The sequence below is a fragment of the Euprymna scolopes genome, chromosome 21 (assembly GCF_053919585.1).
Source record: "Euprymna scolopes isolate OS-2025 chromosome 21, ASM5391958v1, whole genome shotgun sequence".
Lineage (NCBI taxonomy): Eukaryota > Metazoa > Mollusca > Cephalopoda > Sepiida > Sepiolidae > Euprymna > Euprymna scolopes.
This window is the reverse complement of record NC_136502.1, coordinates 43,838,420-43,851,658: the sequence shown is the minus strand read 5'-3', so window position 1 is coordinate 43,851,658 and position 13,239 is coordinate 43,838,420. Positions and strand designations below refer to the sequence as shown.

At 33.5% G+C, this 13,239-nt stretch overlaps 1 protein-coding gene across 3 annotated transcripts in view; it reads right to left on the bottom strand.

The window, feature by feature from the left end:
* Window positions 1-13,239, bottom strand: part of LOC145242171 (bifunctional protein GlmU-like) — a 38,242-nt gene that overhangs the window by 5,175 nt on the left and 19,828 nt on the right. The window contains exon 1 of one of the 3 annotated variants that reach the window (XM_080105159.1): window positions 1,619-1,768. The exons of the other annotated variants lie outside the window; for them this stretch is intronic. The gene's annotated coding sequence lies outside the window, so the exon portion shown is untranslated. Of the gene's footprint in view, window positions 1-1,618; window positions 1,769-13,239 lie in introns of those variants that run through there. 3 annotated transcript variants of the gene reach the window in all.

Here is a 13,239-nt window from a genome sequence, read left to right as displayed (position 1 = left end):
CTCTTCATGCATCTTCCTTTTATTGATCAATCAGATAATAGCAAGACATTTGTCGGCAGCAGCAGATGCATAACAAGTAGAAAAGACACAGATTTTGAATACTCTGCAGCATTTCAGACACTGGCCCCATACTAATGTCATTAGGTGACATGGTGACCTATAACGATGATAACATGCAGTTGGTTTGGTTTGGTTTGTCTTACAGCATATTAACATCTATGGATTATTTAATTCCTATTAAAGTTGTCAAATATAATTTTATAGGTAGGATAATTATTTATACTAGCAGGACCTATGGAAATTCCACAATAGCATCTTTCATATCTAATATATTGCTGCTTTGAATATTCAGCATGAATGGAGACCCCATGATGTTATTGCAGCCCTTTTCCTAAAACTGTACAAGTGCTTATCTAAGTCAGGGGTCTCCAAAGTTTTTAAACAGGGGACCATTATGCTGATTTTTTTTAGAGCTATGCAGACCAAAAAAAAAAAAACAAAAAAAAAACGTGTTTTATACTGTTTTGTTTATTAGTTTTGCTTTTTAGTGAAACTGGTTCTCCCATACCTTATTCTTTTAATCATTTTCTGAATTGAAAAAACAAAACAAAAAAAAAAAAAAACACTATTCTATTTTCATACACTTACATTTTAAAAATATTATCTGGATACTTTTATAAGAGCTTCACGGGCCAGATTAAAGATTTTGGCAAGCAAGTAGGATTTATATTTCTAGAATACAGTGTTCTTACTCAAAGTCTTAGAATATTTTCCTCCTTGGCATTGGAAACGTTCATTGTTCTAAACATGATTGACCCTCAGCCACCGATTTCTAGTATCTATTTTGGGAGGAAATTAAAGAGTATGTTTCAATTTTTAGAAAAAGTTTACAATTGGAACAATTGAATTACCCTTAAAAGGTAATTTTACAGAGACGTGATACCCTTTTTATTTATGGAAATCGCCCCAGACAAGACATGAAGCCACTTAATGTAAGGAACTAATTTATTTTTTTTTAAATACTATTTCAAAGTCAAAAACTTGTCAATGATAAGCGTCAGATGGAATAGATTCTGACCTAGAAAACAGCAATTCTTTCTTTTTTGTCAGAAACATATTGCCCTAATAAAAAAAATAAAAATAAAAAATAGAAACAATTATGAGAATATGTTGTTGTAGAAGGAAATTTCAGTGAAAATTGGAATATTACTCTTAGAAAAATACTCAACGTGATTGACCATAATCTATCACCTTCTAGTATCTATTTAGAAATAAAATAAAAAGGGGGAATAAAGTTTGGAGTTTATGAAGGATCAGATTGAATAATCCAGTTTGGGGAAGAACTTATAGATACTAGTGTATGATGTGACAAGCCGAAGTAAGGGTCAATGCAGAGGAAGGTCTCAACCATCAGAATTCCGTCCTAAGGAATTACAGGTCGCCATCCATGGCTCTGTTTCTGTGGGGAGGGGAGTAACCCCAGTAAAGGCCTGCCAACATGGTCAACAACCAGCAGTAGCACCGGCACAAACACCAATCTGCAGCAACAACATTAGCAGCAGCTTCTGATTTTATTTACAGTGCAGCATCAGCAATGCAACAAGAGTCCATCACTTACTCTCCCGATTTTCTTGATATCAATTTCAACCATAGAAACTATCAAGTCAGCAGGTTTATCATCAACATGGCAATCTAGGTGCACGATACAAATCCTTTTTTTTGTTTTCATGGAAATGACTCCAGACAAGGCATGAAACCACTTGATTTAAGTCACTAAAAAAAAAAAAAAAAAAAAAAATACTACTTCAAGGTCAAGATCAAAAATAGTAAATGATAAGTGTTATATGGATAGGTTCTAACCCAGAAAACAGCAATTCTTCCCCCTTTGTCAGAAACATTGCTAATGGAATGTTATAACTAAAAGAACAAAAGAAGGGAGGCTGCCGAAAGTAAACCTAAGGTTTTCTTTCTACTCTCTCTACAATGCAGCCAGAATTTAAGGACAAATTCAAGAGGCGCTTAATTGATCTACAAATTAATAGGATAGCGGGTGTTATTTATTTTGTGTGTCACACTTACATTCGAGTGACTTTCGTTTAATTGTTATGGATTTCCATTTCTTGTAATAAATAATTTTACCAAGGATTCCTCATAAGTTTTGGTTTTTGTTATTGCTGAAGGAAATCAAGTTTATATATATATGCTGCAATATTTTTTAACTATAATGGGGTATGAGCCCACATAGTCGGAAGGTTATATTTATAAACGATGCTGCTAGGAACTGACAAATCGAATTAAGTCATGTTCCACTACCAACAAATCAGAAACCAGAATTGTTCCATAAAAATTAAACTTTCTCTGTAGCAAATTCACGTATGTTTTCTTCATGTCAAACTGGGACGAATCTTTTGCTCTGTGGATTCCAACTCAAGAACTGTCTACTGAGAACCACTCACATCCAGGACTTGTGTAGAACAACTAACCATCGGAAATTGTTCTGTCTACTGAGAACCACTCACCTCCAGGACTTGTGTAGAATAACTAACGATCAGAAACTGTTCTGAAACTAAACATGGCTTACACTTCTAGAGATTATGGGCCCAGCGTGCGTCTTTATTTCGATGGATCCAAATCAAATTTGAATTGTGGCAAGTGAAATTTTTAAGATATCTACAAATTCAAAAGTTACACAAAGTACTTCAGGCACAACTTAAAAACAGACACGACCCCAACTTCATTGAAAAGAACGCAACTGTCTTTGCGGAATTAATACAGTGCTTAGATGACCGATGTCTATCACTGGTAATGAGAGAAGCCCTGGATGATGGCTGCAAAGCATTGAACATACTGAGAGAGCATTATTTATCGAAAGGAAAACCCAAAATTATTTCTTTATATACTGAACTGACCTCTCTAAAACGAATGGAAGCTGAAACAATCACTAATTATAAGAGCCGAAACGACTGCAAATTCTTTAAAAATGTCTGAAGTTATAGGTGACAGTCTGTTAATTTCCATGGTCCTTAAGGGATTACCGAGTGATTTCAAGCCATTTACCACCATGATAACCCAGAAAGAAAAACCCATGACTTTTAGCCAATTCAAGGTAGCACTCAAAAGTTACGAAGAAACTGAAAAAATAATCACAGAACAAAACGAATCCACAAATATCATGAAATTTAAAAATGCACACATAAAAACACCAAAATTAAATTATACCCATGCTAGGAATAAAAACCGCAACTTTGCCAAAGCAATTTTTCTCCTAAGAAAAGTACAAAAATTATTTGCTATAATTGTGGCCGACCTAATCACAAGAGTTTCCAATGTAGATACAGGACTTTCAAAGAAGACTCTATTAAAAATGTGGAGAGCTCCATTAGCGAACATACATTTTTATTTTCATGTACATTTGACATTTCAACAAACAATAATTTTCTTGTCGATTGTGGTGCAACAGCACATGTGATTACGAAGGAATCTGATTTTATCAATTTTGATCCCAACTTTACGCCCCAAAATCGTTTTTTAGAATTCGCCGATGGCATTCGAGTAAACGACATCATTTTGAAAACAGGTGATGCTACAATCTTGCTAAGGAACAATAAAGGTAAACTATGTTTCTGTAATCTAGAAAACGCTCTTTTAATCCCGAAATTTAAACAAAATATATTTTCTGTACAAGCTGCCATTAAACAAGGTGCAAATATAAACTTAAGCCCCAATAAATCAAAACTGGTGTACCCGAATGGAACGGTATTCAACATTAAAAAAAAATGGAAGACTATATTATTTAAATAGCGTAGTCCCATCGAAATTCGCCTACCTTGATGCACGGACATAGCATAAAATTCTTGGGCACTGCAATATTCCTGATATCAAAAAGTTGTCGACTGTAATTAATGGAATGAAAATACAAACATCAAAAACCTTTAACTGCAACGTTTGTATACCGGGAAAAATGACAAACTATCAAAACAAGATACCAGACAAGAAGGCCACGAAAATCCTACCACTGGTGCATTGTGACTTGAATGGTCCTGTGGAACCGATGGCCAGAGTACATTATAGATATGTGTTGAATTTCGTAGATGACCATTCAGGTTTAGTAATGGTTTATTTTTTAAAGAATAAATCTGATACCCTGCTAGCAACTAAAAAATATTTAGCCAACATGGCTCCCTACAGTGAAGTAAAGTGTTTCGCTTTGACAATGGTACGAAATTCACTAATAAAGACTTTTAACATTTACTAATTAACGATCGTATCAAGCATGAAAAATCGGCTCCTAAATCGCCACACCAAAACAGGACTGCGGAAAGAACATGTCAGACACTTTTTGAAATGGCAAGATGTCTATTCATTCAATCAAAACTCCCCAAAATCCTCTGGATGTACGCACTTAGATGCTTCAACAAAATACTATCTAAAACCCCATATGAAGCTTTCTGCAGTAGAAAATCAAATTTAAGCAGAATGCATGTATTTGGTTCAACTTGCTTCACATATATATAGATAAAAAGAGTAAATTAAATATTAAAACCGACAATGAAGGATTTAAACAGAACTAAACAAGTCCTTCGTTATTTTAAAAGGAACTAAGGAACAGAATTTAGTATTTAAAAAATCAAAAAATCCCCTAAAATTAGAAGGATTTTCAGATTCAGATTGGGGAAATGGCAAAGATCGAAAAAAGTATATCTGGATCTTGTTTCAGACTGTCAGAAAATGGGCCTATTATTTCATTCATGGAAATATAAAAAGCAACAGAATGTATCTCTCTATGTGTGAAGCAGAATTTACCGCGCTCACACACACGACCCAGGAAGCACTACCTTAAAAATGTCCTGGGCAAGATGTTAAACTGCATCCATTTTGTTTGTATAAACACTTTAACTTACTCATGCGTAACTAATACTTTTACTGAAATAAAAAAAATAAAAAAATAAAAAACGTAAAAAAAAAGTTACTTTTTTAAAACTTTCTTTGTAAATTTTCTCTTTGACAAATATTTTTTGCATGCTTATTTTAAGGCGCGCATAAATTACAATTGACTTTTACTTTTTATGCAAGTTAGTTTTCTTTCTTTATTAAAAAATGTCCTACCTTTTGTTTTTTTGTATTGTTTTAATTAACAACAAAAAAAAAAAATTTTAACGGGTACATATTGCATGTATATTTATTTATATGTATATTTATTTATGTGTATATATGTATACGTTTTTAAACAAAACTGCATAATCAAATTTAAGAAATGACTTCCTTTTTCAAATGCCGGTACATGTATGTTTGAAATTTGAAGAAAATTAAAAATGGCATGTTTTTACATGCTAAAATTTTAATATCCAAATGATTTCTAATTTTATTATGCATAATTGAATATAAAAATATATATTTATTTTTGAGAAGAATGAACCAAAAAGACTTTCCCATTATAAAAAAATAGGTGGGGGGGGGTGCAATATTTTTTTAACTGTAAGGGGTAAATATTTATTTTATTTGACAAAAATACAAATAAAAATGTGGCACAAGGCCGAAAAAGGGGGGTGGGGGTTAATGTTGACCTAACTAACATAACGTTAACTTAACTAGACTCTTTCACCAAAATACCAAAATCACTCTGTGGACATCCTACTTTAAACCCGAAAGTTACAAATATATATACATGATGTGGGGGGTTGGGGATAAAAATCTTATTTACAAAATCGTATGAAAAATATACAATGATAAAAAGTGGTTAGTAAAAAGAACCCCCTCACTACTAATTGTGGCGGATAAAAAGTTTTGTCAGTCGAAAAGATGTAGGTCCCACGAAAGCTAACTTTATTCAAACACAACAAAAATGGCCTACATCTCTGGCAAAACAGTTTATCCGTCACCTAAGGGGCCGGGATTGGGGGTTATCGAACCAAAAGTGGGGAAAAAAAAAAAAAAAAAAAAAAAAAAAAATCAACCTCTTCATGTAGAAAAGTACCCAGTTGAAGGTGAAGGAATTAATGGTTTTGGCCAATTTTTCGATATTTGTCGTCCAAAGGGTCGACTTTAAAACGATACTGATCTCATGAAAATCTGCTGCCTCTATCGAAAATTTTAGGCATACATACATACATTTAAACAAGCAGGTGAGATTTATATTATAGATGAAGGAGTCTCCTGTTAATTATTAATCTCAGAATGGAGTTATACAGTTAAAAAATATGAGTGCACTTTCTTCACTGCTAATTCCCATGAGTCTAGCTAATGTTTCTCCCTGCAAATGCATAGTTAAGTCATCCATTTCAATCTTAACCCCAAATTATTATTCATCACATTTGACGATCAAGTAATGTCCAATCTGCATGCCACTATTGCTAGTAATAAAATGAAATAACAGAGGTAAGCATTAAAGGACTTCAAAGTGTAGTATCTGTTCAGATGCAGCACTTCAATTTTTTGTTCTCAGTTAGTGGAGGAGAAATCCTTCACGACTGAGACCGTTTTTATTTTTTGTTCCTTCCCCCATGTTAAAAACCAACCTTGGTGTGTAACTCTGCTCACGTGGGGAGGCATGTAAATAGGAGCCCATAGGGGGGCATGATAAAATTCTTATGCAACACCACTCTTTACAAAGAGGCGCTCGAATATCGAATATGCAGCAGGAGCCTGCCTACTAGGGAAAATCTCGAGTTTCGTCAAAGGTATGTAGACAGAACAATTACCTACAAAAGCAATTTTGGATGAGGCCAACCTTATCTTGATTGAGACCCTAGCTATCCAGGCAGCGATTATTATGAGGGGAAAATCCTTGCAGAAAGCAGTGATGAATTCAAGATACCAGATGTCAAACAGAAATGTCAGAAAGAGAATCATAAAAAACAAAACAAAAAAAAAACAAAAGAAACAGCGGGGGGGGGGGGAGAAAACTATCTACCCATCCAACCACAATTACTACCCCCTGTGGCTTGAAGTATTTGAGTTCATCTCGTTTTATTTTTGCCATGTTTTGTTACACCTCTTTATTATTTCTTTTATGTGCCAGTGTAAGTCATACTAGACTAGATAACTGGGTTTTGTCGATCTCGGCCATGCCATTCCTCACCCCCCACACGTACAATAACCTTCTGAGAATTTCAAACTGAATTTTGAATTGAACCCTTTGTTTGAGCCACCCTGGGATAGATTGCACTCATTCCACATTTTATATCTTTTACATCTTGATAGAATTCATTTTTATTTTATTTATTTAATTTTTTTTTAATTTTTTTTTTTTTTTTTTTTTTTTTTTACAAAGGAGTCACCACTTATCATGGCCCAGAGACCACTCGAGGATAAGGGTTAAGGAGTGTACAGTAGTCAATGGGAAAATATCGTAATAATAATTAGTAGCGGAAATTTGATAAATTGGATTACTTAAGCGAACAGCTCACCAAGAACTTGTTTACGTTGGACTTGAAGACGACGGTATTGTAGTCAGTTCGAAAGCAGGAAAACGGGACAGAGTTCCACGGGCATGCAGTTCTAAAAAAGAAGCTTTGTTCATGGAATCTACGTTTAGGTTTAGGCACCGATAAAGAGTGGGGGAAATTACTGATAATGTTTTCAGTTAGACGAGTGTTTTTCGTGAAAAATATCTCTTACCTTTAATGTCCAGTAGAAAAATATGAGACAATATTTGATGTAGGGAAAGATTTATAAACCTCCATAATCTCTCTAGGCTAGTTATCTATTTCCATATGAATAAATGCAAAAGTTTTTTTTACATTCATCACTTGTGCATTACAATCAAAATAGGTTACTATTATTTCAACTAATAATACAGAGTATTATAATATTATTATTATATAATATTTACTACTGATAAATGATCCGGTGGTAAGACTCCATTCGGGGGCTGTGGAGAATGTGCTCCCGGATCCACTTTGATCTGGAGTGGTAATACCTTTTTAGGGTATCTGGTAGCACCAAATCAGGCTGCCTGGAGATACTGGCTTCTTGACCAAAATTACACCAAACATTGATGTAGTTTTAGTTTTTTTTCATTTACCTTTGTAAAAGTCAATCATGTTCTGCAAAGTCGAAACAAAAACAATTTTCTTCTATAAAACAATCAAACCAAACACCATAAATAAATATTTGAAGACAGAAAATAACTTGAAGGCTAAAACGTTTTTCCCAAATTACTGGATTCTTCAATAAATAACGCAGAAATGGTTGATATGCCGTAAAAAAAAAAAAAAAAAAAAAAAAAAATCAACCAATCATTTCAAATCTTTATTTGAAGCACCATGGGGTTTAGACCCAGGTGCAGTCTTTCTGTGATTGTGGCGATCTATATCAGCTTGACGTTGCGATAATCAAATAAGCCTGATATGCTGTAAAACAAAACAACCAAATCAAACTTCACTAATTTTTAAAGATATTATATACTCAAAGCATAAAAACTAGTGTTGGGACGATTACTCGAAATCGGAAAAATCAAAGCTTTTTAGGGTATCGGAATTGGTATCAAAATTGGAAAAATTTGAGCCTATTTCCCAATGCCCAAAACCGATTCCTTAAATTATCTTTTTTATTTGATTTTGGTTAAAGAAAAATCATCCGCTGCTCGTAGTAATAATAAAATTATAAATATTTATTGATTTAAACTTAAAGTAAAATTAAAATCTCTAGATCATCCCCTCACAAGTGTGTTTTTACGTTTGAGAAAATATAGGCACACTTAAGATGTATTTTTATGGTAATCGGGACAAAATAATACTTTTATAGTTAAATATTTAGAGATTTATAAAGAATCGGGAAAAATAGTGGAATTGCCCCATCACTAATAAAAACTTTTTCCAAAATAACCCAAAAATGGTTGATATTCCTAATGAACCGCCCCTTTAAGTAAACACTTCATTAAATCTCCACACTAACATACTGTACTTGCAATAACCCTTATCCCCGAGTGGCTTCTGGGCCTTGATAAGTGGTGACCACCGTGTAAAAAAAAAAAAAAAAAAAAAAAAAAGATATTGTGAAATTTAAATTTAACTTGGAAAAACTATTTTAAAATAGCGCGGTACCAAAAATAAAAAATAAAAATAGACAAAAAAATCCCCCCTCTGGGTTTGTACTTGCACAAAGATTTGAAAAAGTTGTCAACAAACAAATATATAACAAGTAAATGTTTTCAAAGGCAAGATAAGTTACTTTTCTACCTAACTGGATAATTTTAGTGTTTTTATTGGGTTTGTACTACTGTACATATAGATTCGAAAAAATCAAAAACAAATGTATAACAAATATTATCAAAGGCAAGAGAAGTTACTTTTCTACCAAACTGGATAATTTTTTTGTGTTTTTATTTAATGTAAAATGTTTATTCGGCTCGAAAAACACAGCATTTACCGCTATATTTGAAAATTACAAATGGCGGCAGACTTTGTTAAACACGTTAAGTTTGAGAAAATGAGTTAAAACTAAAAACTGTACAAATTACTGTTAAATGACCACCAAATATATGGAAACCTATGTAACGGTAACATATATTGAGTGAGGTCGTAACAGTATTTTGTATAGTTTTTTTAGTTTTAACTCATTTTCCCAAACTTAACGTGTTTAACACAGTCTGCTGCCATTTGTATTTTTCAAATAGACTGATAAACACTGCATGTTTTCAAACGGATTAAACATTTTGTATTAAATAAAAACACGAAAATCTTATCCAGTTAGGTAGAAAAGTAATCTTATCTTACCTTTGATAACATTTATTTGTTATATATTTATTTTTCGACAACTTTTTTGTATCTGTGTTTAGTAATACAAACCCCTTTTTACTTAATGTAACGTTTAGTCGGCTCGAAAAAAGTGTTTATTGATATACTTGAAAAATACAAATGGTGGCGGACACTGTTGATTACGTTAAGTTTGGAAAAGCTAGTTAAAACTAAAAAACTATACAAAATACTGTCAGAAATCCACCGAATATGTCAGCCTATGTCATGGTAACATATATTCATTGGGTTTCGGACACTGTTTTGTATAGTTTTTAACTTATTTTCCCAAACTTAACATATTCAACAGTCTGCGACCATTTGTCTTTTTCAAATACATCGATAAACACTGTGTTTTTTGAGCTGATTAAACATTTTACATTAAATAAAAACACTAACAAATCATCCAATTAGGTAGAAACGTAACTTACCTTCCATTTACTTTCATTTATTTGCTTTTGGACAACTTTTTCGAATCTGTGTATTGTAACGCCCCCCCCCCTCCTCACCAAAATACTAATTAAAAACTCACAATTTTTTGATACAAAAAAAAAAAAGAAAAAAAAAAATTCGATTTAACGTTTCAACATTTTAGCAACATTTGGCTTAATCCACTGATTATTGGTCGAGTCCAAGCCATGCTGGACAGAAACTCCCGAGGATCCGGATCCAATTCTGCAAGAGTACCATTTTCGCCTTTCTTTTTCTTTTTTTTTATTTCACTTTTTGGAGTGGATTGCTGTACTAAGAATATAAGAAACATGTATTTTCTCTTTTTATTAGACTTTTCCATTACACCAAATTGAGCCACAGCAACGCGTGGCAGAGTACAGCTAGTATATATATATATATATATATATATATATATATATATATATATATAACTTGATAGTAATTGTCTGTATTTTTGAGATGAGTTGTTTTCATTGATTGAGATTGTCGGACTGACTTCCTCATCTTGGTTGTTATTGTCACAACGTTTCGGCCGTTTTGCCCTCCGGCCTTCGTCAGGTGAACGGTTTGTTAGGAGTCTCGAACCCAACCCTTTATTATTATTACGGGGGTACTGTAAACTGTAAACTTTGATACAACGTCTAGGACCACTCAGCCATATGTCACTAGGACATATGGCTGAGTGGTCCTAGACGTATCAAAGTTTACAGTTACCCAAAGGTGCTGAGTTCAATCCTGAACGAAGGCAGTGAAAAAGTAACATTGAAAAACAGAGAATCAGCAACTATGTCCCAAAGCCTAGCTGGAGTCCGAACACGGTACCCGCGTAATAATAATAAAGGGTTGGGTTCGAGACTCCTAACAAACCGTTCACCTGACGCAGGCCGGAGGGCAAAACGGCCGAAACGTTGTGACAATAACAACCAAGATGAGGAAGTCAGTCCGACAATCTCAATCAATATATAACTTGAGTTTCTGCAACCGAAACCAAAACTTATGAAGAATTCTTGATAGAATTATTCATAAAAAAAATAGATGACTTAAGTGCCATCAGCTATAATCGAAACCAAAATTATTGATGACAAAGAATGGAAGTACATAACGATTAAACGATGTAAGCATGAAACAGAAAATAACACGCTATCGTATTAATATATAGATAATTTAAATATAAATCGAATACTTGTAGTGAATAAAGTAATTTGAAAGTAAAAATTTAGTATGCTGAAATTATTTTAAAAAAATAAAGCATGATTATTATAAGCACTGCACAAAGTCCCTTGATGATTGCTGAAAAATCGAAAATTAAAAAAATACTGGCAGAAACACATCCAATAAATCATGCCAAAATATAATGTTCTACAAGTATTTTGTTTGATTTTCGATTTTTAAGCAATTATCAAGTGTCTTCATGCAACGCTTATGGCAGTCCATTTTTTTTGTTGTTCTAACTGAACAGAGGGAACATTTTTGTTTATTTTGAACAAAAAAAGACTTTAAAATATGTTAAAACACAAATAAACTTATCCAGGTAGGTAGAAGAGTAACTTATCTTGCCTTTGGTAACATTTATTTGTTCTGGTAGCAGATTTCCTTATTGTATTTTTTGCTATATATATATATTATTCCTTAATTGGAATTCATTTTTTTAGATGAGCATTATATTGTTAATTTTTATTTTTATTTCAGACTATTAGTCTCATCTTTATTAGTTGTTCTTTTTGGATCTTTTTATTGGTTCACAACGTTTCGGCCAACTTCCTCTGGCCTTCGTCAGGTGGTAACTGCGACGGATAAGAACTTTGAATCTCCTAACTGCATTCTCAGCCATCACTGCCATCCGTAGTTGTTGTCGTCTCACCACATTTTTGACCAATTAACCTCTGGCACGCTTTGGGTGGGATTGAAACCGCTATCTTCAGACAATGTTTATCTGGAACCGTAGAGATTCAACGTCTATCAACTGCGCCACGGGCCCCGAAGGGCGATCAAGGTTGGATTCTTTGATCTTATAAATCCACGTTTATTTATTATCTGATCTTCCATAGTCGGGTCTGTACCGATTGGTATATATATATATATATATATTATTCCTTAATTGGAATTCATTTTTTTTTTTTTTTTTTTACCACCTGACGAAGGCCAGAGGAAGTTGGCCGAAACATTGTGAACCAATAAAAAGATCCAAAAAGAACAACTAATAAAGATGAGACTAATAGTCCAAAATAAAAATAAAAATTAACATATTTTTTGCTGTTTATTATTATATTAAATTATTGATTGGTATAAGTTTCTTTGTTTCGATATAAAAATTTATACTGCTTGCAGCCTCTTTCTGACAGAACAGATGCTGGTAGTCTTTCTCTACTCTTCTCTCGTTATTTTTATCAAACGTGTTTGACTGAGCTCCAATCTCTGGCTTCACCCTGTAAAAAACATTTACAGCAAGAACACATCCACCTCCACCCACTGTAAAGAATTTTCCTGTGTACAGACAACTGAACAAAATTCCCATGAACGGAGTTTCTTTTCAAGAACTGTCCGTCTGTAGAATGCAATGCCATAGGGCTGCTTTCCAGCTGATTACAGAATAGCTGTTTTCAAGTCCAACATTAACAAATTCTTGTTGAGCCGCCGTCCCCATTAAGTAATCAACTTCAGCCCAGATCTAACCATGGTCTGCAATCTGCAAGATACTTGTCTTATTATTCATCTGATGCAAGCTATTAATTCTTATTTTTGAGTGGCCTTCGGGCCTTGATGAACGGCGACTCACTAGTAAGAAAAAAAAAATAATATCTAAGTATAGAGGCTTTTAATTATGCAAGCATTGTAATGGAGCCATTGACACTTAGTGTAATAGCAGCAACATTTCGACATGTGCAAATGACCAAGCCTTGGTGCAAGGTGATGTCACAGCAAAGGAAGAGGAAGGAGAAGATGAAAAAAGGAGAAAAGGAAAAAAAACGCACTTGGTGAGGAGAGACACTTTGAAACATGTGGAAGAAGAAAAAGCACATGTTGATATGGCAGTTTTTTTTTTAACCATGTG